The 15,645-nt window shown below is 48.8% G+C and overlaps 1 protein-coding gene across 5 annotated transcripts in view; it reads left to right on the forward strand.

Moving 5' to 3' along the window:
• The window catches only part of CACNA1D (calcium voltage-gated channel subunit alpha1 D), a 2,225,258-nt gene that overhangs the window by 959,237 nt on the left and 1,250,376 nt on the right, over positions 1-15,645 (forward strand). The gene's annotated exons all lie outside the window — the stretch shown is intronic.

Genomic DNA, 15,645 nt, shown 5'->3' on the forward strand with positions numbered 1-15,645 from the left:
GCCAGAAGTGAAAGTAAAGGTGGGATGGCTGCTACACACTGCTCTAACAGAGGAAACAAAGTCCTGTAAATCAGCTGAACGCCAACAGTGCTGCCAAATTCTTCTAGGCGGAGTCTTAGGCTGTCCTCGGACTACTAGGGGTGAGCATGTCACCAGGTAATGGTCAGTCCATAGCATGGGCTCAGCCGATTGAAAAGTAAGGGCGGTTTTGTTAGCCAGAACAACATCAAGAGTATTGCCCATCTTATGAGTTGGCCCTACAACATGCTGTTCAAGATCTAAATCCAACAAGCTATCAAAAAATTCATCTAGCGCAGACACCCTAGGAGCGTTAAATTTCATATTCAAATCCCCCAGCACAATCAGCTTGGAGTATCTGATTTGAAGATCCACTATGAGGTCCACGAAAGGTTCAAGTAATCCAAAAAAAGAGCCTGGAGGGCGAAAGATAACCAAGACATGACACGTAAACGCAGAGGAGATCACACACCTTAGTAACATTGCCTCCACACTCAAAGAATGGGGACAGCACGGTATCCATCTTGAATAGCATGGACCAGGGCCGGGGCCAAGCCCTCCTGAAACCACGTCTTAGTGAGAACCAACATAGCGGGGCCGTGGCCGGGGCCTTCTCCTCCTTCCTCCTCTGCCCATCCTCTGGCACCTCCAACACTTCCACAGGGCGTACCTCTGACCAGTAACCCTCCACGGAATTCCTTCAAAGGGGGCAACCTGCTCTACATTTCTACTCTCAACTCTCGCTCAGCTGTCAAACACTCCTCTGACATCTGCCGTCTCCTGGAAGAACTTGGTTTGGATGTACTCAGTCTCACCGAAACTTGGTTCACAGCCAGCTCTGTCACAAGCTTTGACACTCTCCTTCCTGATGGATGCAAGATACTCTCTGAACACAGAAGAAACCATCCTGGTGTTGGTGTAGCCATGATGTTCCCGGAGTGGATCCTGCTTCTATCATTCCTATACAGGACTATGCCTCATTTTAATGCCTGGCCTGCAAGCTCTCTATCTCTCCTGGCCTCTCTCTCTCTTACTATGGCCACTATCTACAGGCTGCGTGGCCAGGTCACCCTCTTCCTCTCTGAGTGGGCAGACCTCTCCCCCTCCATCCTCTCCTCTACCTCTGAACTTCTCCTCCTCGTAGACCTGAACATCCACCAGGATGCTACTTGCCCTTCTTCGGGACTCTCTCTGTCTCTCTCTCTCTCTGTCTCTCTCCCTCTCTTTCTCTCTCGTGCAACTCTTGGTGCGATTCGATCTCGTCACCCTTAAACGCAAATGGCTGAGAGGAAGTGTAGGGCATCAGGCGCATCCCCTACAAACTGGCCTGCCACCTGCTCCAAAGACAAAACATTCTCTGTCCTCACTAAGAAGGGAGCCCACCTCCAAGCCTACATCGCTGCGGCATCTACCAACTTGGCCGAACTCTTCAAAATCTGCAAGGAGCTGGCCAATCCTGCTGCAGTGTCTACCTCTCTAATCCCTACCAGGCCCTCTGCACAGCCTTGGCTTCTCATTTCATTACTAAAACTAGGGACATCCTGTCCACCCTTTATTCCTCTAGCTCCTCCTACGCTTCTGGCCCGCCTATGGCCGTCTCTCCTTCTCCTTTATCCTCCTTTCCTTTGTTCACCCCAGACAATGTTTCTAGGCAAGTCCGATCTATGAAAGCCTTGTCAAAGCAGGTTCTCCCCTGCTCATCCAGAACCATCAAGGACCACATTGACACCCTTGCTAGAGCATTGGACGATTTTTGCACTCATTCCTTTGCCACTGGAACCTTGCCCTCCCCCTTAAGCATTCCTCTGTGCACCCCCTTCTGAAGAAGCTCTCTGCCGATCCTTCCTCTACGGCTAACTATAGCCCGATCTCCATCACTCCTTTCTTGGGCAAAATCTTGGAAAAGCTGGCCATCTCCCAGCTTAATCTGCACACTGAATCTGTTGGTTGTCTCCACGACCACCAGTCTGGCTTCAGAGCTGCCAGAAGCACAGAAACTGCTCTCCTGAACACCTGTGAAGACCTGTTGTTTAACCTTCCTTCTGTCCTCATTCTCCTCGATCTTTCTTCTGCTTTTGATACGGTCAACCATGCCATCCTGCTCAATCGACTGATAACCTGGGTTTACTGATCAGGCTCTGGCTTGGCTGACATCCTTTCTCACTAGCCTGTTCCCCAGGGCTCTAACCTTTCTCCCTCGCCTTTCAACCACTACCAAGCACCTCTTGCCTGCTGCATCGCTAGTTTCTGCTCCAACTTTGTGTTATGCGGATGACACCCAGCTGGCTCCCCTCAGCCACCTCATCGCCTTCTCTCAAACCAGACTGCCTGGCCGCAATTAAGGAATGGTGTACCGCAAATGCCAGTAAGACTGAGATCCTCCTCATCGGAAAACCTGCTCCCTCCTTTCCTCTCTCTCTCTGGCCACCCACCCTGGGTTCACTTCCTGCTTCTACCTGTGAGCCTAAAACCCTTGGTGTCATCTTCGACTCCACCCCGCTCTTTCTCTCCTCACATCTCTGACATCTCTAAGAAGTCAAACTATCAGCTGCACCTCCTCAGAGGTATTTTCCTATCCTCACTTTCCCCAAGAAGCTCACTGTCTCCAGAGCTCTGGACCTCATTAGGCTGGACTACTGCAACAGCCTCTTTCTAAATCTGTCTGCCTCTTCTCTCTGACCTCTACAGCTTATCCAGAACAGGACTGCGAGACTTGTCCTGGGCCTCAATCCCAGGTATCATATCTCTAGAGCTTTGAATTCTTTTCACTGACTCCCTGTGGCAGCAAGGATCAAGTTCAAGACCGTTTGCATCATTCACAAGGCTTTCTGGGGCCTGGGACCGCACTACCTCCGACTCTCTCTTCCTAAACATCTCCCTTCTTGAGCTCTCCGCTCATCCACTTCCAACTCTCTGGGGATCAGACGCTTTTCCAAGCAAAGAGTTACGGGCAGATCTCTCTCTTCGACTGGGGTCTCTCTCTGGAACAGCATCCCTGTCTCTCTCAAACTTGAGCAGAACCAGCTCCAGTTCCGGAAACAACTCAAGACCTACCTTTTCACTTCCGCTTTCTCTCTTCCTCTCCCTTGCTGATCTCCCGACTGCTCCACGCACTTGTCATCAGGCTATCCTCTGAACTCGGGCCCAGGCTCCTGCATGTCAGGTGGCCAGGACACAGCCATCGCTTTTTGATCCAGTTCCTGGGGGTGGTCCAGTGCGGGAGGATCAATTGGATGATGGGTCTTCGGGGAGTGGAAGTGGGACACTGGAGGGTGAGACGCGGTATCCCCTTCCCAGTAACACCTTTTCCCCATCCTACCAGGTAGGATACATAGGAATTCAACCACCCCCCCTTTCCGACACAAAATCTTTCTCACGTACGGTTCACCGTGAGGACAATGGACTAACACCAGAGCGGTATACCTGACATGTCCCAAAACCATGGACAGGCAAGGTCAGGCAATTACGGATTATTACACACACCAGACTTCCATCACACTTCCCCACACGGATAAAAGGCTGAGCACGAAAGCACACTCTGAGCAAAGCAAACCACACGAGGAACCAGCTGTTCTGAGATGGCCTTTTCATGCAAGGAGGAAGACAGCAAGACCAGAGAGAGTCACAAGGAGGGAAGCACCCGTGACCTCTAAAGACCATTACTTTCATGAGCCTTGGAAAGTAAGAAACAGAAGACCAGGACCTAAGGCTGTTCAAACCTGCTCAGTGTGGCAGAGGTACACGGAGCTATACTGTGTTGATAACCAAGGCGGGTAGGAGCGATTGCTGCCGTGGTACTGTCCTCGGCTCCAACAACAAAATGGCCTCAGAAAAGAAGGAGTAAGGAGTAAGGTGTTCTTAGAGGAGAGAGTAATGAAGGTCTTTTTAGATTCGCTAATGCCACACCGAGTCCTATCAAATGTGGAGTCCCACAGGGCTCCTGCATAGCCCCCACCCTGTATAACCTCTTCACCAGACCCTTGTTCAAAATCTTGGACTCACTGGGCATCTCATATACTGATTATGCAGATGACACCCAGGTGCTCATACCTCTCTCAGGGGACTATCTAGCTGACACAAACACCCTCAACTTCATCTACTCCACCATTCAATCCTGGATGGCAGACAATTGGCTTTGTCTAAACAGTGAAAAAACCAAACTCCTGCTGATTGGGTCTCCTTACACATTGAAAAAACTTTCCAAGGAATATGACACATTCACTATTGACAACATCCCCATCACAGTATCACAAACGATTAAGACACTTGGCGTGTACCTCGAACCAAGCCTGACCATGGACAGGCAGGTCAATGCCATCGCTTCCTCTGCAGCTTATCACTCTAAATTGATCAACGCTGTCATACCATTCTTAACCCAATAGAACTGTATTAACATAGCTAGAGCCCTCATCGGCTCTAGACTGGATTACTGCAATGCCCTCTTTATTGGCACCTCCCAAAAGAAATTGGCTAAACTCCAGATAGCACAGAATAATGCATTAAGGGCCTCCACAGGCGTATCACGCAGGGAACACATCTCAATGCTCCGACGACAGGCACATTGGCTACCTATCCAGGAAAGGGTTGTTTTCAGAACGCTAGCCCTAACCCACAAATGTATTGTCGGCTTCGCCCCCAGGTACCTAATGCAAAGGATCTCCAGACAAACAGCCTCCAGACCTGCCAGATCTGCCTATGCCAACTGCATCATGGTTCCTCACGCGCACAGAGTGCGTGCTGGAGGATCAAGTTTCCCAACTATGGCTCCTACTCTTTGAAACAAACTCCCAGACCAGATTAGATCTATCAAGTCCCATGCTGCCTTCCGCAAGGCCCTAAAAACAAGGCTCTTTGTCTAAAGGGCTTACCCCCCTGTGCAATATTTCTACTTATGTTACATCACGGAATTCGACACACTCTGCAATGTAGAATATCGTACTTTGTAACTTAACCCTGCCAGTGAGTGCCGGCAAGTGTCTCCCCAAGGCGGGGGTAAGTTGCATATAATGATACTGCTCAGTATCATGGAGCCAAAACTTCTGTTGCAGTGTTCCGAATGAAGTGATGTTGCCCTCTATTAGAACATCACCCGCTTTGGTGATTCCAGCATCCACCCACCTAGGCCACACCGTACGTTTCCCCAGTTCCGTAAGATTACTGTTGTACCAGAGGGGTTGCATCAGGGTCACCTTATTTCCCAACCCAATGTACGCGTGTGTTTTCTTCCAGAGTATAGTGATGTGTGCTGCCATCACCTGTGGTGGGGTAGGGGGGGTCTAGCGAGGGTCTAATAGATTGTGTCAAGTGGCAATGTATTCTGGCCTCCCTGCAACTCGGCCCTGATGTGCAGTAATTCACGATCACCGTGGAGCAGATTGTTAACCACTGTCAGTTGGCTCGCCCAATAATATGATTGGAGGAGTGGCAATCCTATACCCCCTTCCCAGACTGATCTTTGTAGCGTAGCCAGGGCAATGCTGTCCGCCTCCCTATATAAGTTTTCTAAGGAGACCGTCTATTCGGTCGAATTCGGAATCGGGGATCCTGAATGGGGCATTTTGTAGCACATATAGTAAGCGTGGTAATGTCATCATCCTGAAGAGTGCGGCCCTGCCCATTAGCATCAGGGGGAGGAGCATCCAATGTCTGGTGTCATCCGTACGGTGGTCATTAAGTGGGTGTAGATTACAAGGCTATATAGTCAGAAAGATTTCTAGAGACCAAGATCCCCAGGTAGTGAAAACTTTTGCGTTCTACCCAGTACGGGCATCCACGGGAATCGTGTGCTCCCCGCCCTTCACCGGGAAGAAAACAGATTTCCTCCAATTGACCCTTAATCCACTAAATACACCAAAGCGTGCCAGCATATGTGTAACCACCGGGGAGAATCGGGCTGGGTCGCTCAAATATGTTAAAAGATCATTGACATCTAGGGATACTCTATCTTCCCCGCCTTCCGGACAGTTGAACCCCGTCCATGCGTTGACCTGCCAAAGTTTTTAGCCAGAGGTTCAATTGGCAATGCAAAAAGGAGGGGGGACACGGGGCACCCGTCGTGTCCCCCTGCCCAGTGAGAAGGATCTGGCGGGCCATCTTTTAACCCTAATCTACGCGTGGGGGGGCTTCATATAACAGCTTCACCCAACCCAGGAAGGTCTCGCCAATCCCCATTCGCTGCATTGTTTCCCAGAGGCTTTCCCATGTACTGAATCAAACTCCTTTTCAAAATCGATGGCTAGTAGGGCAAATGGTGTGTCAAGAATAGGGGCCTGTTCCAGGAGCAAGTGGAGACGGCGTAGGTTCATTGTTGTCGATTTGTGTGGCATAAAGCCACATTGGTCGGGATGGACCAGAGAGGGGATGGCTGATTGTAGTAAGTTAGCGAGAATCTTGGCCTCCACGTTAATCAACGATATTGGCCTATACGAGGTGCATGATTCCGGAGGCTTACCGGGCTTGGGGATGACCACAATGCTCTGCTCTTTAGCATGGAGGAACATTTTGTGGAGGGGGGGTTGCCATCTTATCTCCACCCAATTTCTTCCAGGTCTCCACCGGTAGGCCATTGGGGCCCAGTGTTTTCCCGGAGTGCAGTTGGGCTATGGCCTCAGCTATTTCTGTCTCGGTGAGATATCTGTCAAGTTGTGCATGTTGCTGCTCAGACAGCTGAGGGAGCACAATATTATTTAAAAAGGAAAGATCCAACAGGGTCGTCGGGACCCGGTAGAGAGCAGCATAGAAATCGGCAATTGTTTCTGCTATATCGGGGTCTGACTGGGCCCGATTCATTTCCTGCATCTGTGACCTCCCTGTCGTGTCGGTGTCCTTCATCCCTCTTCTCCAGCCAAGCCAGCATTTTGCCTGCTTGGTCACCTTGCTCGTAAATATGAGCCTTTGACTCCCAATGGGCGTGATTGGCGTTGTCTAACGGAATGTTTTGGAGGCATTTTCTGGCTTTAAGAAGGGACCAGTGTGTTTCAGGAGTGGCATCTATGATATATTTGGCCTTGCATTCCTCTGCTTCCCTTTCAGCATCTGTCCCCTTCTGCAGCTGCTCCTTCTTCTTATTGGATGTCCAGGAGATTATTTCTCCCCTTAGCACTGCCTTATAAGCCTACCACAATACTACAGGGCTATCAACTGTGGTACAGTTTATTTCAAAGTATTCAGTGGTTTTCTCAGTTGTGTTCAATAAATTCAGGGAAGCCAAGATAATAGCTGTTTAGCCTCCATGTCTTTTGGGGGGCGGGGTGCAGGCCTGTCGATGCTCAGCTCCATAACTAGGGGCGAGTGATCAGAGATGCTGCGAGTGAGCAGTTCCACAGTGCTCACCCTGTATGCATCTGGGGCCAGAAGAAAGAAGTAATCCAGTCTGGATAAGGAGGCGTGGGCCCTAGAGTGGAATGAGTAACCCCTATCCACTGGATGAAGTTCTATCCATACATCGCAAAAGCCGAAGGCTGACGCGAATGTCGCTAATCTAGTGGGAATGTTTGGGTTTCGGCTACGGATGTGCATGCAGTCTAGTGTATTGGTCATCACGTCATTAAAGTCACCCCCTAAAATCCACGTGTCTGGCTGGTGCTTTGCCACTAGAGTTATTTCATCCATAAGTTCATCTCCGAGTCCCGGAGGGGCGTATTTGGCCAAGATGTATAATGTTTCTCCCCAGAGCGTTGCCTGTATTACTACAAACGGCCTTGGGGTCCTGTTCCACCGATAGCAGCGTAAATAGGAGACGTTTGTGCATTAGTGCCAAGAACCCCCGGGACCCCATAGTATACCCCGTGTGGACTGCAGTGCGGTAATTAATCCTGTGGAAAATGGTACAGGTCATGCCAGCGAGATGTGTCCCGGTAAGGAGGGCAATGTCAGGGGAGTGCCTGTTAAGGAACTGGGTGACAAGACGCTGCTTGATCCCAGAGCCCATGCCATTCACATTCCAAGTGAGAAGCTTGAGAGATTTGTAGCGGTTAGTGGTTCTTAATGGGACTTGTGTATATGCCATGAGTGGTACATGGTTATTGGGGTTGTACAATTAGCGTTGGGTGGATATGTGGTCTGAGTAAGGCAGGTTAATATATTAGGTTTCTCTCGTAAACTCACAACAAACTCAAACAATAAACGAAATTGAACAAACCCCTCCCTTCCCTCCCCACACCCCTCCCCAACCTGGAGTATCTGTCGCCCGAACATTTGCTGGCATTGAAAAGGCTACACCGTCAGCACTAACCTAAAACATCAAGCGCAATAACACAGCCCGAAACAATCAACATTTAGGGAAGGGAAGGCGAGGGAGGGAGAGAGGGAAGAAAAGGGGGGGGAAGCGGGAAGTCCGCTGGGCCTCAAATTGCGATTGCGTATTTTGCGATAGGTTGGCCGGATGTGTCAATAGTTCGTCGACTCATGTTGGCACGGTTTCTGCTCATTTATTTTGCCTTCGAGATCTTCCATTCGGTCGCTTTGGGTCTGGTCCCCCGTCACCTTCAATATGTCTCTCCGCCCAGTTCGAAGCTTCCTTTGGGTCAGTGAAATGTATCGTGGTGTTGATATGGTAGATCTTAAATTGTGCCGGAAAAAGCAGTCCGTATTGCACGTTCATGGCATGCAGTCGTCTCTTTAGTTGGTCAAATGATTGTCTGGCGCGCTGCACTTCATGGGGGTAGTCAGGAAAGAAGGAGATCCGAGAGCTGTTGTGTGTAATCGATCCATTTGTGCATGCCATCTGCAACAGGGCGTCTCTGTCCCTATAGATTAGTAGCCTGGAAACACTGTTCTAGGTGGTGCTCTGGGGATTTAGTGCTCCGGCATACGGTGGGCCCTTTCTACTGAGAAAAAGTTTGAGACGGTCTGTGGGGCGAAGATATCTGCTAGCCATTGCGCCAGGAAAAATTCCATGTTGGTGCCCTCGGCATCTTCAGGGAGCCCCAGGATGCGCACATTGTTGTGCCGCGATCTTCCTTTTGAGACTTATCACCTGCATGAGCTGCTGGTTGACTTCCCTGAGTGCATCCTCTGTTCCGAAGATACGTTTGCTCGGCCTCTCCAGTGCGGGAGGATAGTCATTGGAGATCATGCCGAAAAAAAGAGACTTCTGTCTTTACCCATGTTACGTAGCCGGGCCAGTTAGGTGCTGGTCCAGCCGTGTGGTGGGCAGCTTCGGAGTCGTTATGTCTTGTGAGGTAGCAGATGTTACGCTCCCCTGGCTCCCACAGGGGCGTCGGTCGGACCCGGACTGCTGCGGCCTCCACCCATGTGATGCGTAATGCAGCGATGACTGACTGGATCTGCCCTCCTAATCTTGTCTGCTTTGCCCGTAGAAATATTCTCCTACAAGTGGAGAGATAGATTTAGCCACTTGTGGATTCAAGTGATAGCACCCCCACTGTCCTCCCCACTAATCACCTCTGAAGCGCCCTCTCAGCAATCACACCTTATATTCTTGAAGGATGAGCTCTCCATCCTGCGAAGCACGCAGGGGCGCGTTGATGACTAGTTACTTCACTGGCCTGAAGATATTGGAAGAGTTGTAGACGAATCCTGACTCCAAAAGGTCCTGGCGAAGAGCCGTAAGTATATAGTTCGTAAGAGTCCAAAATGTCTGGAACTCACTCCTGTCCAATTCCTCTTTCATCTTGCAGCTTTGACCCAATAAGAAGATTGACAGCTGAAAGCGCTCCGGTAAAAGTCTGTTACCCAAAACTGTCCGGTAAATAATGCCAATGGTTAAACTTGCTGCTTTCTCCTTATCTTACAGGTTCGGCATTAGAAGATGTGGCGTGCTGAAGAATTATACCTCCGGCGATAAAATCAGGTAAGCATATGGCGGCTAAAGAGATTGTCTGTCTGTTCTCTCTGCTCACCTTGTTGTTTCTTGTCCCCCTTAGGTGCCGGGATTCGGCGATGTAAAGATGGAGACAGCACCGGATCGAAGAGATGCTGCGTGGAATGGTGAGTATGGCGCGGCTGCTGCTGGCGATGCGACGCGTTTAAAACAAAGTCTTTCCTCTGGTTTGAAGATGCGATGAATCCGGAATCAGGTAAGAAATCAGGTAATACTCTTCTTCTAGCCTTTTCTTCTTTCTAGGTGCTCCAGGTTCGAGGCGGGTGTGGCAGAAGGCTGGATGCTGCTGCTGGCACGGTGAGCGTTACGCTGCTGGATGCAGACTAACGCGAAGCTTGTGCTGCTCTTTGGGCGTGGTTTAAATAGCCTCCAAAGTAGTCCCAGGTAGGTATTCCTCCCCGACCACACCCGAGTAACAAAATAGTCCCTAAGGTAAAGTAGTCCCTTCCAGGCCTCACATGGGCTTGGATCTTCTTGCAGCATGGTCTGAATCAGGTAAGTGTGCACCTATGACTGATGTCCCATATGAGCCTGGCGCCATAGGCGCCAGGACTGAACCCAGACAGCACCTAGCAGGGGTTGCTGGGTTTTCTCAAGGCGACATGATGCCTGCTCCCGGGGCTGATGGACATGGTCTGGATGCCCGGGGTTATGCATCATGACAGCAGATTATTGGGTCGTTCAGGGCGCTCCCCTTCTAATGCAGAGTTGTCTCTCTTGGAAACATCTAGCCGTCTGTGACGTTTGGGGAAAGTGTATGTGACCGGCGCCACAGGGTGTGTGTCTCAGGTCCTTAGGATATACCATAGAAGGAGTTCAGATGGCCTATTATCAACCGGCCTCCCGCCCGTTCAGTATATGGCCTTGTCGGTATGCTCGAATTTATGCAAGGGCCATCGCAGTTGCACCTTCAAGTTTGCTGTTCAGGTGGTCCGTCAGGTGGCGACAGTGCCAGGCAAGCACTAGGTTGTGTCGTAGTGCCACAGCCAGTGTCCCATGTGAACCGGTCCCAGGAGAGATTTTGCTGGGTGGGGTGGGGGCCGCACACCCGAGTACCCTCTCAATACTGTGTCTCAGTAGCGTGGGTCAGGCGCAATTCTCTGCAGTGTATCAGCCAGGAGTAATGGGGTATGGCCAGGAGTGACTAGGCTTGACCAGCCACGGTGTTCCAGGGTCTTTTACATCCCCCTACGGCGAGGGTCCAGCACGCCAGTGATGCGCTCTCTGGGGCTCACCAGATATGATGTGTAGGCTGGTGCGCTTAGGACGAAACCCCACGAGAAGATTCCACCCGTCGGCCCCGCAGTTTTAATGAGAGTGTGTCCCTCTGCACTGGTTCCACCAGGGAGGGGGTCCTCCAGCAGCCACTGTGGACCTCGTGGTGTTGTGCTGCCCACAAGTGCACTAGCCGCTGTTAGTTACACGCTGCCGGCGTTGCCAATGTCAATAGACAGGAATAAATTGGTGATACGGCCGTGGTCGAGTTGAGTCGGCCCATGGGATTTGGCAATAGCACACCTGCTGCCCTATCCACCCCGTCGGTTGACACCTATATGAAGCAATTGGCAGGACTTCGGGCGTGGACAGAGAGAGTCTTTATCAATTATTCCCACTCTGGCCGTTAAGTGTACCGCACTGCTCTAGTCTGTCCATAACTCAGGATGTAGCTGCTAGTTACCACATGATCAGCAGCAGGGCTGGTGTCCTATGTTCTCGTTGGGTTTCCCAGCTTCAGGTCGGGTAGTGCCGCTGCAGCTTCTTACTGGCGCATGGGACCGGGCGCCTCAATCCAAGAGATCTATGGAGCCCGGGGTGCGTAGCTGTCGTCATAGAGTCCCAGTGGGACCCCCGCAATGAGAATGTACACCTTTATTCCACCCCGGGGTCTGCCTTCTGCCCAGTATTGCAGCCGCCGCCCGAGCCTCAGAGTTATGATCTCTGCGGGCTGCGCACTCCGATCTGCGGGGTCAAGGATCTTTTCCGTAGTGTGGGGGCCGGCTCCACTCTGGCACTGCAGTGCCCCAGGCAGCCTCCTCCAGGCGTCCACACTTCCAGCCCGCTCCAGCGCTGCAGTGCTGTTCGCCCGCACACAGAATTCTAAGCGGGTCGGAGCGCAAACCCCCAATGTGCCCATTTGTGGTGTGTATGCACCTTGCATACAGGATGGTAGATGATCGCCGTAGGATCCGCTTGCGGCAGTCACAGTTTTTCAGCATTTGCCCCGCAGGTTCTAAGGCAGTCGGCGACTGATGGTCCGTCTGCTCTATTCTTATTTGCCCGTGGCCATCTTGGAGAGAATTTCGCAGTTGGCCGCGGATTTTGCTTTAGCTTCTCTGCTTTCCATTCAGGCAAATTCTGCTGTCCAGCCCTCTTCCAGCGCTGCAGCACCTATTCACCCATCCGCACACACATCTATAGTTGTCAAGCGCCACGGAAAACAGGATATAATTCCAGGATTCTACCGGGCGTTCGTGGGAGCTCGCTAGGACTTACGTCCTCATTGCTATCCATTCGGCCACGCCCCCATGCAAAGAATCTTAAAATCAATACGCTGCTTGACTGGGAGCCAGTGAAGTTGATGGAGCAAAGGTAAAGTATGAGTGAACCTCTGATCATTAAGTGCAAAACAGGCTCCAGAATTCTGCAGTATCTGGCGACGGTGCAATAAAAACTATGGCTGTCCTAAGTAAATCAAATTGCAATAACCTTCTAACCCAATGCCCTAATTTGGTAGTGATATGTGGTCTCCGCTACCAAAATGATGTACGAAATATAGAGGATATACCGGGTAATCAATTTTGGGCAAATGTTATCGATGCCCAATCTAGGGTACTGCTAAACTCTGTGTACCTGGTATGGAAACATGTTGAAAGAGTTACTGACTAATAAGGAGGGAACATGTTCTTAAATGACTTTACGATTGGATTTATATATGTATTCATTTTAAGTTGGATTTTATGCATACATTTTCCATTGTATATTTATTACCATATTCATTTTATATTTGTCATTGATATTTTGTGTAAAGGTTTGAAATAAACCAACACACTGAAATATTTTTTTTTTACAAAATCAGCAAAAGAGCTCTATTTGCTTAACTAGGCACATTTTCGTTTTTTTAAAATAATTGCATTGTCGGCGGAAAGCAAGATGCCCATTGGTTGTCCATTACAAAAAAAAGACACCAGCCACCAAATTTGATACCTCTACAGCAATATAGTTAATAAACAAATTAAATAAGCAGACGCTAAAAGAAAAACCGTGTTAACCCTTTTTTGATTAAAAAACAATGTACTCCCCCACCCCCAGCCCAATCCATAACAAATGTTTGCCATATTCTCTGAATAGAGAAGCATTACAACCCTGAAGAGGTCTGGTGCTGCATTCAGTTTTTTCAAAGTATGCCACAATGTATTTCTTGGGACAGAATCAAAGGCTGAAAATCTGATCTTCTTTGCCCACTTCCTTCTGGAAACTGTCCTTACGTTATCAAACTCAATCAATTGCTCCAACCGGTTGAGGACAACTTTCCCAAAGAGGTTTCCTGCCATATCCAGAAGGGAAATTGGATGGTAGTTTCCAGGGTCTTTCCTACACCCTTTTTTTATAGAGGGTGATAATTTTCGCATCTCTCCATGAAGCTCATATTTTATTGGTAGTAATGATTGCATTTAACAATTGCAATAGCTAAGGAGCCCAGATTATTATTAATTTGATAAGGTGCCCAGATGACACTTTCGTCCTTGAAAATGTCAATAGGTATCCCATCTGGTCCAGTTGTTTTTTCAGATTTTTGGTTCATTAAGTAATGAAAATGTTAGGTTAGTGAAATAATCATACCAGACAGATTAATCATGCACAGGAGTAAACGTTCCATTTATCGCGCCATTTAATTGCTCTGAAAATCCCTTTTAATCATTATTTGATAGTTTTCTCTTTAACTTATCCCAATTTGCTTCAGCTTGTCCTTTTTTTCTTAAACAACTCCTTGTAATCCCGTTGTGCCTGTAATACTGCACTTTTATCATTTCAATCAGGTTTCTTAACCAGTACCGATAGTTTCTGTTTCCAGAGTCTGCATTTCTTATCATACCATGCCTTCTTGCAGATTAGGTGCTTCTTTGGCGCTGATTGCGGCGTAGAAAAACTATGGTGGGGACAGCATTAGCTATAATGGATACAGATCAGCCATCATTTCTGCATTTTCCCTCCCCTGTGACAGTGTCAATTACATTTTTGGTAGTCATTTCTCATATAGTCTTGTTAAGAGTCCCTGAATCTGAGTTGGCTCATCTAATTGACCTTCGATTGTTTAGATACTCCACAGATGTGCTATTTATTGGTTGCAACAAGACAGTATCTACCATATTAGATATGCCCAGAGAAGTACATAAGGGGTCATGGTCACTCTCTGTGAGGATGAGGTATCAATTAGGACATAATCGATATAGGTAAAATTTCCCAGACCTCTATACGTGGGTCTAGCATTAAGCGCTCTGAGCCCAATGATTAGCCATAACTGAGCTACCTCTAGGGCGAAGTGGTACTCCTTTTGTAGTTTTGGTATCTTGGTGTCAGGAATATCTAGGGCTCCTCTCCACTTCATCAAGAATTTCACCTATTACAACTAAGGTTTCTAACTGAACATTTAGATCTCTCGAAGTAAGGCATATGACATTGCCTTTGCTCTTGGATAGCGGGATCCACTTGTTAACATAGATTTCTAATCTATACAAAACATTCATGCCGGGAGCTCTCCACAGTCTGTTATAGATGTTGATAATTAACCTGTGCAATCCACCTGATATCCCCACGGCAGTGGCCAGAACATCCGAACACTCACTCCAATTTATGGATTTTTGTAGATAAGCCCACTCTTAAACAAGTTGCGGCTTCCCTGTTGCTTAGGAGTGCAAAATAGCGTAGGAGCGCAAATTGCACTTCCTATGTCATCCTGCCTCCTTTCCTACTTCCACTACCAAAGCGGCTTTTGTCCTTTCTCACTTAGGTGGTACTGCAGCAGCCTGGGCCAACCCCATACTTGAATCCAATAGTCATGCATCGTACAACTGCGATACTCTTCTTTCCATGATGAGCAAAGTGTTTGATACCCGATACACTACCAAGGGGGCGGACCAGGCCCGCCAATCTGCCTGCTGGGGGGAGCAAATGTGGCAGCAGGAACAGCAAGACTTTGCACTGATTTAGCACAGTACAGTAGCGCATCAAAGTGCCTCTCTCTTCTTCTTCCTTCAAGGGTCAAGGGCCAGCCCAGCCAATCTGTCTGCTGGGGGGGAGCAAGTCCGGAAGCAGGAACAGCACGGCTTTCTCACAGTTTCTATCCTAATGTACAAGTAGTATGCTCAGACAGGCCTCGGTAGCTTGATTTGCATAGTGTCTCAAATTATAATTCTCAGTAAGGTGGAAGTTGGCTGAAACATGTCTGGAATTACTTGTGTCCCCGTTCAAAATGCAGTGAGATGGAATGCTAACCAGAGGGGTTTCTGGCAAATCAAAAGCAATGGTTTGAGTATTTCAGTCCTCTTTTTTTCTGAAATGAAGGAAGCTGACGGGGGTGTGGGGTCCAATGCAGATGGAAAATGGAAGAGGTCCATTGAATCATTAAACAAAGTAATGGTGTTGAGTCAAACAATTGTGCTTGTATTATTGGAACAAGTGTAATTTTGTTTTTAAAGGTTGAGAATTAAATGGGTGCACAGGGAGGAAGGTGGGTTAATTTGGAGGAAGGGAGAATCATTTATCAACAATGAGTTATTTCATGT

Source organism: Ambystoma mexicanum, chromosome 2p (genome assembly GCF_040938575.1).
Source record: "Ambystoma mexicanum isolate Mex_15411 chromosome 2p, UKY_AmexF1_1, whole genome shotgun sequence".
Lineage (NCBI taxonomy): Eukaryota > Metazoa > Chordata > Amphibia > Caudata > Ambystomatidae > Ambystoma > Ambystoma mexicanum.